Source organism: Cicer arietinum, chromosome 4, assembly GCF_000331145.2.
Source record: "Cicer arietinum cultivar CDC Frontier isolate Library 1 chromosome 4, Cicar.CDCFrontier_v2.0, whole genome shotgun sequence".
Lineage (NCBI taxonomy): Eukaryota > Viridiplantae > Streptophyta > Magnoliopsida > Fabales > Fabaceae > Cicer > Cicer arietinum.
The window spans coordinates 34,338,032-34,354,226 of NC_021163.2; the positions used below are offsets into that span (position 1 = coordinate 34,338,032).

Sequence of the window (16,195 nt, forward strand, 5' to 3'; positions counted from 1 at the left end):
ATTTATTTGCTTAGGAGTGTGAAATTGATTCTTTGAAAAACAGAGCATTCTCCGATTGGTGTAGATGTGGAGGTAGACCATTTGTTTCGAAATACACGCAACAATATGTCTAGGCTTGTTGTAGAAAGAACAAATTTTTGTGCCACGACCACCACCATAGTTGGAACCACAATTATTCTGCCTTTCTTGTTGAATCAGTATGGAAAAAACTTTGTAAATGTTTGGAAGAGGGTCATGAAACATTATTTGAGACCTAACTGGAGCTCACTGTTCATTCAGACCCTTTAAAAAATGAATCACATTCACGGTAATCCTTAATTTTGAGAATTAGGTCACAAGAGCATTTAGCAAAGTAGGAACAACAAGGGATATGGGTCTGAAATTCTCTAATTCTTGTCAAAGTTTTTTTAGTTGAGTAAAGTAAACAATGGCACTCTTATCACCTTGTCAAAGCATGTAAATATATATTCTTGCAAATCAGAAATGCGAAAAAATATCACTTGGTGGTAGTGTTCTTTGAGTTCTTTCTAAATTTCGTACGCTGACTTCATCCATATCTTTGAGAAATATTTGGACTGAGAGAACTTTTTATCCAAGACATGGCCATAGTATTGAACGATCCCATGCAATCGACATATGATCTTCATGGTTTTGGCAAGTTACGGTTCCAATAACAAAACCAATTTTGTTCTTGGAACGGGGAGCCACCAACATCGATCGAGACCACTAGCGGTAATTAGTACTATTGAGAATAAAAATTAGAAGTCACGTTTAATGATTGCACAATTTAATTTCTTTTTTACAAGTTCCATTTTTTTATAGACACTGTATACAAAATAATAGGTGTAAACCTTTTGATTTTGTAACTTTCATGTATTTTAAAATTTAATATGAAAAAATTTATTAAAACTAATTATTAAATTTAATTTCAATTTGTTTTTGTTTTAAAAAAACTTATCACTTAAAAATTTGTGAGTCTCTTTTATTAAAAATTGGTAGATGACTATTTATAGAAGAAAACCACATTCAACAACCAAATTTAATAATAAAAGAAACGTTCGAAAGTTAAAATAACTACAGAAAGATACATTTGAATAAGTTTGGCTAAATTACATTTGTGGTCCTTTAACTTAATCTCAGGTAACGTTTTAGTCCTTTATCTTTTTTTTTTCCCGACTTGGTCCTTTATTTTAATTTTAAGTGACAATTTGATATTTTATGTTTTAAAATTTCAACAATGTTATCCTTTTTTATACAAAAATTCAAAAAAAAAAAATTCAATCAAAACTCATAAAATTAATTATATTCTTCAATATAATACAAATTTCATCAAATTCGTAACGCAAATCTTCAAATAAACTCATATTTTCATACTTTATTTGATATTGTTAGGAATAAAGGACTAAATCGGGAGAAAAAAAAAAGATAAAGGACTAAAACGTTACATGAGATTAAGTTAAAGGACCACAAATGTAATTTAGCCAATAAATTTTTATAATATCAATGCATTTAACTACTACTTCTTTTGTTCCACAATAATTAATTTATTTGTAAAACATATCTATTCTAAAATAATTGGTGCATTGTCGATTTTCAAAAAGATATTAATTGTATTTTTCAAGTGTCTCATCTAATTACTTCTACATGTACCATTCTTAATTGGATATCTTCCTATTTGCGTATACGAAAATTGTGGATATAAATACTTCAATATTTTGCCTCATATAACTCAATTGACAATTTCACATATATTATAAAATGGTGAATCCTCCCTCTATTCCATAATGATCGATCCATTTGTAAAAACATTGTCCCAAAAATGAATGACCTTTTCGAATTTACAATATAAAATTGATGTTTTTTTCATTTGTATTATTTAATTAATGCTACATGTACCATTTCTAATTCAACATTTTTCATTTTGCATTAATAATAATAATGAATATATCAATACTTGATAAAAATATTTTAGTATAAATATTAATGGTCATTGCAGGACAAATAAAATAAATAAGAACAGAGAATAATATTTTTAAAAAATTGTTCTTGTTAAGTTTTCTTTTCGTCCCACAGTGAATGACCTGTTTATAAAAAATAATTTGTTTCTAAAATAAATTTTCATTATATTTTGAATAAATTAATTACTTTTTTTATTCAAATTGTACTCTCTAATTGATGTTATATATATATATATATATATCACTCTCAATTCAATATTTTTCATTTCTTTTATTTATAGATATTTTCTACTATATTAATTATAATAATAAATACACAAATAAAAGTATTATTTTGTTTCTTTTAATTATAACTACTATTGTGTGACTAAGGTTGTATTTAATTATTTCATTTTAAACATAAGAAAAGTAAAGTAAACAAAAATTAATATATTTAATTAAAATTTTAAACTAAAAATATCTAAGATTGAACATGAAAGTGGATTTAAAATTCGCTGTGGAACAAATATAAGTGCATATTGTTTGCAAAGTAGTGAGATTGTTCTAGAAGATGTTTGGATAGTGTGAGCAAGTTAAATCACGGATGAGATACATATATAGCCACCCTCAGATAAACCATAAAGAATAACAGTTACAAATTCAAATACTCAAAACCATGGGCCAAACATGATAAATTGATGAAGAATACAAAAGCATATAATAGTGGTAATAGAATGGTGTTAGTGATGGCGTTACTAATTCCTTCTCCTTCTTCTCAACAAATGGCTAATCAATTTCCTCCAACCTCCTTAATTCACGTTTTTGTCTTTCTCTGCACCTATTCCGCCTTCTTTTCTTCTTTTTTCCCAAATTTCTTTTCATACTCACTTACCCTCTTTTCTCTCTTTTTCTTCATATTATGGCCATCACTACTAGGAGAAAACAACATGTTCCTCAACCTCAATATCATTCCAGTAATTACAAACCACCTTTCAGTAATTACTCTACTAATTTACTTATTTAAATGCTTTCTCTTATTAGTTTTTTTTCTTTTTTCATTTTCTAGAAAAAAGATTAGGTAGTATGTTTAGATTAATTAATGGAGTTGTTTGATGAACAAATTCACTGTCAATTCAAATATATACATAGAATTGATGATCGCGACTATTCTCCCTTTTAATGTGTTTAATTGAGATTTTGGTTTGAAGATAGTGTATATCTTTATTCTCTTTTTTGGGGATTTAAATGTTGTGAATTGAATGAGCTATTATATTTGTTTTTGATGTTCCCATTTTTGTTTAAGTAATTAGTTTTTTTTTCTCTTTACGTTAGAGTTATTACTTGCTTTAAGTAGTTCAAATGTTGTCATTATGTTTTGTATTAAATTTTGAGTTAATCATACACGGCTTTCTTTGAACTAGACTTGAGTAGAGATATATTAATTGGATTGTTTTTCCCTATGTTGCACCATACTACAGCGGTAGAGCTTTTGATTGTTAAAACTTCAAACTACTAAGCATTGTTTGAAGTATAAGAGCAGAGACAGGGTTTTGGTTACATAAAAGAAAGAAAGAACTTTAATCATCATGAGAAGGCTTTGAAGTACTGAAGTTGTATCATTTCTTTCTTCTTTTTGTAAGTTTGATGGTTAAAATATTCATGTTTTGCATGTCCATCTATTTGATTGGTCCCTACATTATTCGATTATCAAATTGACGAAGCTTATGGTTTAACTAAATTTCTTTTTCTAGTATAGCTTGCGTATTTGTAGCAATTTGAATCTTTGTCGTGTTTTGAACTGAAACTTTCTTGATTTTGGAAACTTTCATGGTGTTTTACTACTCATTTAACCTATGTCATATTCTTGAAATAGAATAGCACAAAGGTGGTTAAATTTCCATTTTAGTTTATTTTTGTACTTTTGATTTTTTATGGATTCGGTGTCTTTCGTTTTTTGAACTGAAACCGTGTCGGCATCTATTAATCAGAGGCTCTATCGTATTGAAAAACTTCCCTATTTCAGAAAAATATTGAAACAAAGAAGCTTAATGATTGATCTTTTGTACATTCTGCTCTGTCATAAAGTCATCTATGTCAATTTTCAAATGTATGCTGCCTAAATTTTTGCTATTCTTTAGAAATTATTAACCGAATATTTTGAAGACATGTTTCAATTGTGCAAAAATTAAGAGGAATTATTGTTCTAGATATTTATAAGTTATTATAACTGCATAATTCTCTTCAAAATTTTTGTAACTAGTCATTCCTATGCCTCATATGTTAATAAAATAGCATTTTGAGAATATAGAATATACCATGTGCAGGTATATTGGAAAATACCTCTGAAAGATGATAATTGACTTATTGTTCTTGTAGATTTGTTTATTGATGTGGTTTGTATTCATTAATTTTTCTTAGGCATTTTTTTTCTTCTATTCTTTTTCTTCTTATTTTGATTGATATCCTTTTATGCCAACTATATACTTAATTTATTTATACTAAGAGACACCCAATTCATTACTATTACTACCTTACATGGTTGTAAATTGTTGTTTCAACCACAATGGTATCTGCAATATTGCAGTTTCGGATGTCTTCGCAACTGCAAATACCGATTTTTTAGCTGCATTTTCCCCCATTACTATTTTGGTTTGTTATGTTAAACGCCCTTGCTTGAATTCACCCACAATAGTTGTATTCTTTTTGGTTCACAGGTATTTGGCAGCCGACTGTGCCAAGATGGGAGAAGATGTTTTGCTCTTCGGTTGGCTCAGTTCCATGGAAAAGCTGGTAGAAACCAAGTATATGTATCTGTACGACAACGTCGTTAATTGGAATGATTCGGCTAGTGAAGAAGCCTTTGACAATGCAAAAAGTAGGTTTTGGTCCGAAATCAATGGGCTTCCTTGTGACATACCGTTGCCTGATCCTGACATTTACATTGACGATATCGATTGGAGTTCAACTATTGACCCTGAGCTTATTCTAGACTTGGAAAGAGACGCAATAGTCCCTAGTGACAAAGAAAATGATGCGGAGGTTGTGATCATCGGCGACGCTCTACTTGTGAATCAGTCATTTTTCTGCATTGGAATTGCAATAAAATACACTAAAATTTAACTTTCAACTTCGATTTTTTTTTTTCATTTTTGTAATCTAATTAATGACATACGAATAATTAATGTATATAAATGATTTTATATCATAAAATCATATGCAACATCACTTAAAATATGTCAACTTATCATTTTTTTAGTTCAAAAATTTTAGGGAGTGATTAGAAATGTCAAATTTTAAAATAGGAGACTAATTATGTGAATTAATGAAAATAGAAGGATCATAAGTGAAATTAAATCTTGTTTTAAGCAATCAAATGAATTATATTAAAATATGAGATCCTAGCAAAAGCCGTAACAGAATACAAAACAAATAGAAAGTATGCAAAACATCATCAATCGAACAAAATAGAAACACATCTCACAATTGCCCCAAAAAAATTACATCATCAATCGAACAAAGTAAGCAACATGACGGATGTGACAACCATTGATTGAAATCGTACCTAAATCATTTTCCTTTGTACTTTAACCAACATCAACTGAGCAACTTAATGTGTTCCGACACTCGACGACCCTAAAAAACCTCTTGCCGGAATAGAATAAGTTTTTTTTGTTTTCCACAGAATTCAAACACAAACTAACCAAATAAGATTAAAAAAATGTATGCCACTTTCTACCATAACCATCGAACCCTTCAAACTCTTGACCATGATCTAGCCCAACGTTAGAGAAAGTACCATGAATACCTAAACGTCATTGACCCCACAATGTGCTGAAAATTAGACATTCAAAAAACAAGTGATTAAAATTTTCTTCCATACCACATCCTTTAACGACACTAATTTGTTCCAATCAATCTCCCCAAAAAGTAGTTGATTCTTCACCAAGCCTTTGCGCCAAACGTTGATACACCTCTTTGCCAGAGTAAATTCCATAATGTGAATTGCTCCAATGCCATGAGTCCTTAGCCTCAACCTGCACATCTACAGAAACAAGCAACGCCACACATTCTGCCATTAATTCTACATCTCATTCAAACAAGTTGCTATGCCAAATCCACCAAGCCCCTAACTTGCAACTCTAACCTGCACATATTTGACATTGAAACATTTTTGAGATGGATACTTGATGATTTATTAGATATCTTAGCGTGTATCTACACTATAAAAAATTGCATTGCTTCAAATAAAATAGTACACATGATACTTATCTATCAAATTATTCATTTCTTATGATACTAACCACTTACCTAAAATATTTTATTTTCGAATGCAATAAATGAAAATAGTCTCTTTCAAGTATATTCTACCTTTTTTTCAAATAGATACATAACTTGAATACTTTGTATTTCAAAAAAAAAAAAACATCTCTTTCAAGTATATTCTACCTATTTTTCAAATAGATTCATAATTTGAATACTTTGTATTTCAAAAAAAAAAAAACATCTCTTTCAAGTATATTCTACCTATTTTTCAAATAGATTCATAATTTGAATACTTTGTATTTCAAAAAAAAAAAAACATCTCTTTCAAGTATATTCTACCTATTTTTCAAATAGATTCATAATTTGAATACTTTGTATTTCAAAAAAAAAAACATTGAATATTTTGTGACAGAAAAAAAAAAATTTATGCTCTAAAAAATTAGTGTTGTTATGCACATAAATGAAATGGACTTTTGTGGCTCAAATGCACCCAATAAAATCTACAATCACATTTGTATCAAAAAAATAAATATATAAATAAAAAATCACTAATCACATGACTGCATTTAACTGCATAAATTATATGATTAAAAAAAATATATATTTTTTTTTTATAAAATGTGATTAAAAAAAATTGCATGTTTCAAAAAAGTAACCGTATATATAATGACAAATAATTAACATGTTCTTTTATACAAATTTCTTCCTTTTAATTTTTCTGTTCATTAAAAAATTTCTTTCTTTTACATACTGCATTTTCTCTCTATTTTTGTGAACTATTTTATGGTTTCATTAATCAATTTGTAGGTTCGCTGACAATCACCACAATCCTCGTTAGTGTTCAAAATAAGTATGTAAAGTTTCCCTTTTGTATAGGTCTTTATATTTTAGGTCATAAAGTTTTTTGATGAGTGTATGGGGGTGTATGGTAAGTTAGGAATTCAAGAAAATATCTTACAACTCATTCAATACTTACAAGTGTGGAACTATTATCTGTCTTTTTACATCAAACCATTGATGTATTTTTGTTTTAAATATTTTAATATACTTATTTATATGGATTATATTTAGAATAACTACATGTATATTAAATAAATTTTAGAAGATACGATGTATTTTATACTATTTTTTATCACTTATGATCTATTATATTATGAAGTTAGGAAATTATTCCACCCAATTCATTACTATTACTACCTTACATGGTTGTAAATTGTTGTTTCAACCACAATGGTATCTGCAATATTGCAGTTTCGGATGTCTTCGCAACTGCAAATACCGATTTTTTAGCTGCATTTTCCCCCATTACTATTTTGGTTTGTTATGTTAAACGCCCTTGCTTGAATTCACCCACAATAGTTGTATTCTTTTTGGTTCACAGGTATTTGGCAGCCGACTGTGCCAAGATGGGAGAAGATGTTTTGCTCTTCGGTTGGCTCAGTTCCATGGAAAAGCTGGTAGAAACCAAGTATATGTATCTGTACGACAACGTCGTTAATTGGAATGATTCGGCTAGTGAAGAAGCCTTTGACAATGCAAAAAGTAGGTTTTGGTCCGAAATCAATGGGCTTCCTTGTGACATACCGTTGCCTGATCCTGACATTTACATTGACGATATCGATTGGAGTTCAACTATTGACCCTGAGCTTATTCTAGACTTGGAAAGAGACGCAATAGTCCCTAGTGACAAAGAAAATGATGCGGAGGTTGTGATCATCGGCGACGCTCTACTTGTGAATCAGTCATTTTTCTGCATTGGAATTGCAATAAAATACACTAAAATTTAACTTTCAACTTCGATTTTTTTTTTTCATTTTTGTAATCTAATTAATGACATACGAATAATTAATGTATATAAATGATTTTATATCATAAAATCATATGCAACATCACTTAAAATATGTCAACTTATCATTTTTTTAGTTCAAAAATTTTAGGGAGTGATTAGAAATGTCAAATTTTAAAATAGGAGACTAATTATGTGAATTAATGAAAATAGAAGGATCATAAGTGAAATTAAATCTTGTTTTAAGCAATCAAATGAATTATATTAAAATATGAGATCCTAGCAAAAGCCGTAACAGAATACAAAACAAATAGAAAGTATGCAAAACATCATCAATCGAACAAAATAGAAACACATCTCACAATTGCCCCAAAAAAATTACATCATCAATCGAACAAAGTAAGCAACATGACGGATGTGACAACCATTGATTGAAATCGTACCTAAATCATTTTCCTTTGTACTTTAACCAACATCAACTGAGCAACTTAATGTGTTCCGACACTCGACGACCCTAAAAAACCTCTTGCCGGAATAGAATAAGTTTTTTTTGTTTTCCACAGAATTCAAACACAAACTAACCAAATAAGATTAAAAAAATGTATGCCACTTTCTACCATAACCATCGAACCCTTCAAACTCTTGACCATGATCTAGCCCAACGTTAGAGAAAGTACCATGAATACCTAAACGTCATTGACCCCACAATGTGCTGAAAATTAGACATTCAAAAAACAAGTGATTAAAATTTTCTTCCATACCACATCCTTTAACGACACTAATTTGTTCCAATCAATCTCCCCAAAAAGTAGTTGATTCTTCACCAAGCCTTTGCGCCAAACGTTGATACACCTCTTTGCCAGAGTAAATTCCATAATGTGAATTGCTCCAATGCCATGAGTCCTTAGCCTCAACCTGCACATCTACAGAAACAAGCAACGCCACACATTCTGCCATTAATTCTACATCTCATTCAAACAAGTTGCTATGCCAAATCCACCAAGCCCCTAACTTGCAACTCTAACCTGCACATATTTGACATTGAAACATTTTTGAGATGGATACTTGATGATTTATTAGATATCTTAGCGTGTATCTACACTATAAAAAATTGCATTGCTTCAAATAAAATAGTACACATGATACTTATCTATCAAATTATTCATTTCTTATGATACTAACCACTTACCTAAAATATTTTATTTTCGAATGCAATAAATGAAAATAGTCTCTTTCAAGTATATTCTACCTTTTTTTCAAATAGATACATAACTTGAATACTTTGTATTTCAAAAAAAAAAAAACATCTCTTTCAAGTATATTCTACCTATTTTTCAAATAGATTCATAATTTGAATACTTTGTATTTCAAAAAAAAAAACATTGAATATTTTGTGACAGAAAAAAAAAAATTTATGCTCTAAAAAATTAGTGTTGTTATGCACATAAATGAAATGGACTTTTGTGGCTCAAATGCACCCAATAAAATCTACAATCACATTTGTATCAAAAAAATAAATATATAAATAAAAAATCACTAATCACATGACTGCATTTAACTGCATAAATTATATGATTAAAAAAAATATATATTTTTTTTTTATAAAATGTGATTAAAAAAAATTGCATGTTTCAAAAAAGTAACCGTATATATAATGACAAATAATTAACATGTTCTTTTATACAAATTTCTTCCTTTTAATTTTTCTGTTCATTAAAAAATTTCTTTCTTTTACATACTGCATTTTCTCTCTATTTTTGTGAACTATTTTATGGTTTCATTAATCAATTTGTAGGTTCGCTGACAATCACCACAATCCTCGTTAGTGTTCAAAATAAGTATGTAAAGTTTCCCTTTTGTATAGGTCTTTATATTTTAGGTCATAAAGTTTTTTGATGAGTGTATGGGGGTGTATGGTAAGTTAGGAATTCAAGAAAATATCTTACAACTCATTCAATACTTACAAGTGTGGAACTATTATCTGTCTTTTTACATCAAACCATTGATGTATTTTTGTTTTAAATATTTTAATATACTTATTTATATGGATTATATTTAGAATAACTACATGTATATTAAATAAATTTTAGAAGATACGATGTATTTTATACTATTTTTTATCACTTATGATCTATTATATTATGAAGTTAGGAAATTATTCCTTTTTTGTCATTTATCAATTTAATTTTGTTTTTTTTATATATATATATATATATGCAAACAATATTAGTAATTACATTCCGATTCCATGGTAATTTTAGATTGTACATTTTTTTTTTTACTCTGCACATTAATATGTAATTCTATTATAAAAATTTGATCAATATCTATTATACTTTTATCTTTTCAAATTAAACAAGAAATATAAGTGATAGAAACTTGAAATTGCCTTCAAAATGGAATCCTTACATAATTATAATAGAAACCAATGATCAAGGTCATTGTGGTAATGTCTTTCACAATAGATTTTTTATTTTTAAATTTTACAAATTATGAAATTTTAAGTAAAAAGAAAATTTAATTGATACTTAGCATATATTTTTTGCTCCAGTCAAAAATATATATTTATCTCTTAACTATTTTTTGGTTCAATATATTTTCTTTAGATTTCAATGCAGTAATGAAAATATCAATTTTTCCTAATACATGAACATCCACGATAATACTAGAAGACGCAATCCGAAATATATCACCCCAAAAATTCAATTTTTGTTTTAGTTTGCCATGTCTCCTAAATTATTATTCCAATCAATCCAAAAACATATTAACTTATTGATTAAATGAATTTGTTACAAAAATAGACATCTAAAACATAAACGCTTTAAATATTTTATGTAAAGATCTTCTAAATATTTAGGGGACATTATTCATCCTATTATATGATACTAGAATTTAAACTGTGTAAAAAATGTAAGTGCAACCAAAAAAAATAATGTTAAGTGTTGCGAACAACTTAATTAAACTCAAACGAAAGTAAAATATTTATTACTTTAAATTTATAATTACTTTTTTTAACACTTAATCATTTTTAAATTACCACTTTATTCATGTATGGTCAGTTCAAAATAAATTTATAAAATTAAATTTTGTGTTTATGGTGTTTGTAACATTTTGAAGGTCACAATCACAAAAATGTGAATTATTTTCATGAGAAACGTAATATTACAATCTTATTACCAATTTTATTATCTATCAACTACATTTTATTGTCCCATAAAAAAAACTAAATTTTATCTTATATCAAAGAAACTGTATGTTAATATAAATTTTAAAATTATTTCTATTATTTATGGAAGTGTAATAAATAGAAATTGTAAATTAAAATTTATAATTTTTTTAGATTATTACAATTTGAAAGGTGACAATTAATGTTTTTTTAAATTGGTTGTACTATTATGCAGAACAATTGTTCTTTTTTTTTTGTTTTTACTAAATGTAGTACAACTGATGTTAGTATTTTGTTTAGGAAATACAACTATAACTTTTAATAGTATTTTGTTTACTGTTGATGTTAATAGTATATTTTGTTTGCTATTGATGCTAATATTTTACTAAATGTAATTGGCCTTTTTTGACCACATGATACAATTGATTCGGTCAACTACATTAAATTAATAGCACGGTAATGCCATAAAAATAACCGAGTTAATATTTTTAAAAAGAAAAAAACCGAATTAATTAAATTAAATTGATTGTAGTTTGATTTAGCGAGGGTGTATGATAAAATATAGACCAATTTTAACAACAACAACAGCAGCAGTTAAAATATAAAATTTATTTATAATTTATTAATTTATTTTATTTTAATTTATTATTATTATTTTTATTTTTTAAATAATTAAATTAATAACTCTAATAATAAATAAGTATTAAAATATAAAAAAAAATAACTCAGTTAGAAGTCGCTTCCTCAAGAAATGACCTTTTATTGAGTTTAAAAAAATTTATCTTCAGGTGGTCGTTTCCCCAGAGAGCAACTTCCTATTTAAAAAAAAAAATTATTTAAGGAAATAATTTTCAAACTGAGACATTTTAAAAAATAAATAAATAAAAAGAGATATTTTAATAAAAAAACTCTCAATTGCACAAAAAAAAATTAAGTTATTAGTTATTATCATTTGATTACAGACCAACAAAAAAATTGTTGACGCAAAGTTAACATCTATGTTTCATAAAAAATATTGGTATATGTAAGAACAAATAATTAATATTTAAAAAAAAAATTGTAGTGCAACGTTAACTTCGATGAGTATTGATAATTACAAATTATTTCATACAAATTTTATTCTTTTAGAATTTTTTCATTCGATAAATCTTTTCTTTGTTTTAGAATTTTTTTCATTCAAAAAACTTTTTCTTTCTTCTACATGATATCTTCTCTTGTTCGATTTTCTTTATTCGTTTTTTCTTCTTTTTAAAACTTTAATTATTCTTCTTATTCTTATATTCGATTCATATCTCTAATTTTTAAGGTTGGTTGACCATATCACCATGTTAGAATCCTCTTTAAAGTTAAGACTAATTAAATATAAGGTTTTCCCTTTGTTTTTTTTTCTTATAAAAATATAAAGCAAGAGCATAGAACTTCACTTACTTTAAGATAGAGAATATCTTAGAACGGACTCAACATCTATGAAGCAATTTAGTTATATTTTTTGTACTTTGTTGTTGTTTTTGTTTTAATTTTTTTTATATACTCATTTTTGTGTGGATTGTATTTAGAATGAATACTTATATTAAACTTCAGAATATATGATACGATATTTTATATTAAAAAGTTATGAATTTTTTTTTTTCAATTTAGTTTTTTTTCTTCTTTATGTGAACAGTGTTGGTAAAGATATAAATTTCTTTTAAAAATAGGGTGAATACAATTAAAAATCTAGATCAATAAAAATATAGAACTAATTAGAAATATGGTACTTGCTAAAGTAGAAAGTTATAAAAATAAAAATACACACGTCAAGTCAAAATGATGGCTTTGAGGTCTTTTCAATTATCTTTCCAAATGAGAATCATTTTTATGTGAACACAAACATTTGTACACATTTTAATAATAATAAAAAAAAAACATTTGAAGACACACACAAAAATATATATTATTTAACTATTATTTTTTTAACATTTTCTTTTTACTATGAGTTTATTCAAATGTGTGTCCAAATAATAATTACTCTCAAAATGGAAATCATTTTCGTATTTACAACAATCAAACAAGAAATAAGTTTTTATAAACATGAAATCAATATAGCAACTATTAACTTCAAACTCATATCTATTACAAAACAAATTTTGTATTCCACGAAACAAAGTATTACCAGATTTTTTCAAAGTGGCACTTAAATAATGCTCGATATTCTTATAATTGTTATTTTAAATAATATCTATAGAATATATATATTAAGGTCTAAACCAAACTCCTTCAAATATATTCTCACAAAAATAGAGACTGCAAGACAACAATATAGAACTATTGTCGCGTTCGGTTTTTCCGTGAAAAAAGAGTCGCCACCAATTTTATTTTATTAAAGGAAAAATTGGATAAAACCAAAAATAGAGACCGCAAGACAACAATATAGAACTATTGTCGCGTTCGGTTTTTCCGTGAAAAAAGAGTCGCCACCAATTTTATTTTATTAAAGGAAAAATTGGATAAAACCAAAAATAGAGACCGCAAGACAACAATATAGAACTATTGTCGCGTTCGGTTTTTCCGTGAAAAAAGAGTCGCCACCAATTTTATTTTTATTAAAGGAAAAATTGGATAAAACCAAAAATAATATTTTTGAACCAAAAATTTAGATTCGGGAGTCAATTACGAGTAGGGAAGTATTATCACCCTACAACGTCCGTTAAAACGGTTACCCTATAATTAATTATATACAAATTATTTATTTATTTATTTATTTTTTACACCAAAAAGAATAATAAAAAATTAAATTATTTACATTAATGAAAGAAGAAAAAATATTTGTTTTATTAATTTGGTTTGACAAGGGTAAAACCTAGCTCCTACGTATCCCCATGTGCAATAGGGAAATCAAAACAGACGTAGTTCTTAGGTAGAAAATATTTGTGTGTTGACCGATTTTATTATTATTTTTATATGTATTAAAAAATAAAAATAAAATGTAATAATAATAATAATGATGATAAATATGATAATAATAATAATAATAATAATAATAATAATAATATTTGTCTGTTTTAAAGTAAAGAGGAAAAAATAATTAATTTAAAGAAAAAACGTAACGTTGGGGTATGTGAACGAGACAGATGGACATGATGGTGAAATAATCTGTTAAATGATTTGCTCGTACGTTGTTGGATCTGTCGCGACACAAAGGCCACTAACGATTGAAAGTGAATAATATGGTGCAGCTAGCGAGGATGAATTTCATCCGGCGGCGATAACCATTAATTTTAATCTTAAGGATAATTATAATTTTTTTTTTATTTGATAAAGACGTATTATGAAGTTTCTATTACATTACAATATGAAGAAATTTGTTTTCTTGATCTATAGACATCAATTAGTTACATTTTTTTTTATATTGCAAAGAAAACAATTTTAAGATTAAACGATTAAAAAATAAAATAAAAGCTTAACATATGAGTTTATTTTTTATAAACAAAAACAAAAAGAAAGAGAAACAATATATATATTTAAAAAAATACAAAAAGAAAAAATACTAGTAAGCAGAATAGAGAAAAGAATAAGAAAATGATACCTTACTAGACTGATTATTTCAAAATTAGATTATCTTCTTCTCTTTTTCTAATTAATCTCTCTATTTTTTTTTTTGTGCTCTCAATTTGTGTTTCCAATTGTGCTCCCCTTTGTCTTCTTGTGGCAGACTATTTATAGACTTTTGGGTATAGATTTCAAAAGACAAAAGAATAATTGTCAATTGATTACCATTAATCTATTTTTTTCGGTTTCTTTTCTTTTAATTGACCACAATTATACCGATTCTTATTGCTATTGATTCATTTCTTCGGTTTTCTTTTCTATTCAATTGATCACCATTATTCTGATTTTTATGACAATCAATCAATTTCTTTTCGGTTTTTTTTCATTTATTTTGATCATCAATTCATCGATTTTTTTGACCATCAATTCATTTCTATTCAGTTTCCTTTATTTTTATTTCTTATTAATATTTTTATATTTTAGAAAATAGTCTGAACAAGAATTAGAGGCAAACAAGAACCGAAAACACTTGTGATTGTTAAAAGCTTATATCCCTAATTATTTATTTTTATATTTCTTCAGATATATTTATATATTTATTATTATTATTATTTCCTTTTTTAATAAAAAGTAAAAATCAGACAAAATTAGGTGTCAACAGCTGGCCCTCTTTACTTAGATTTTACTTGAGAATCAAAGTAAAAATAAGTAAAGATAACAAATTTAAATTTGGCCAAAAAATAATTTTTAGAAGAATTCATTTCGTTTTCCCGACTTCAAGATGCGAGTCATTTTCTCGGCTTCGGGTGCGCGTCGTTTTCCTGCTTCAACATGCGGGTCGTTTTCTCGGCTTCGGGTGCGAGTCGTTTTCCCGGTTTCAACATGCGGGTAGTTTTCTCGGCTTCGGGTGCGAGTCGTTTTCCCGGCTTCAACATGCGGGTCGTTTTCTCGGCTTCGGGTGCGAGTCGTTTTCCCGGTTTCAACATGCGGGTAGTTTTCTCGGCTTCGGGTGCAAGTCGTTTTCCCGGCTTCGGGTGCGAGTCGTTTTCCCGGCATCAACATGCGGGTTATTTTCTCGGCTTCGGGTGCGAGTCGTTTTCCCAGCTTCAACATGCGGGTCATTTTCTCGGCTTCTGGGTGCGAGTCGTTTTCCCGGCTTCAACATGTGGGTCGTTTTCTCGGCTTCGGGTGGGAGTCGTTTTCTTTCGGTTTTCTTTTCTATTCAATTGATCACCATTATTCTGATTTTTATGACAATCAATCAATTTCTTTTCGGTTTTTTTTCATTTATTTTGATCATCAATTCATCGATTTTTTTGACCATCAATTCATTTCTATTCAGTTTCCTTTATTTTTATTTCTTATTAATATTTTTATATTTTAGAAAATAGTCTGAACAAGAATTATAGGCAAACAATAACCGAAAACACTTGTGATTGTTAAAAGCTTATATCCCTAATTATTTATTTTTATTTTTATATTTCTTCACATATATTTATATATTTATTATTATTA

General features: G+C 27.4%; 1 long non-coding RNA gene across 2 annotated transcripts; it reads left to right on the forward strand.

Moving 5' to 3' along the window:
- The first annotated feature begins 2,506 nt into the window (after positions 1 to 2,506).
- On the forward strand, positions 2,507 to 5,147 carry LOC113784880 (uncharacterized). 2 transcript variants are annotated; one of them, XR_012162700.1, is made up of 2 exons: positions 2,507 to 3,572; positions 4,652 to 5,147. It is a non-coding gene; the product is annotated as an uncharacterized lncRNA (long non-coding RNA). The 2 variants fall into 2 exon arrangements; XR_012162701.1 differs by having other exon boundaries at positions 2,507 to 2,932.
- The last annotated feature ends 11,048 nt before the right edge of the window (positions 5,148 to 16,195 follow it).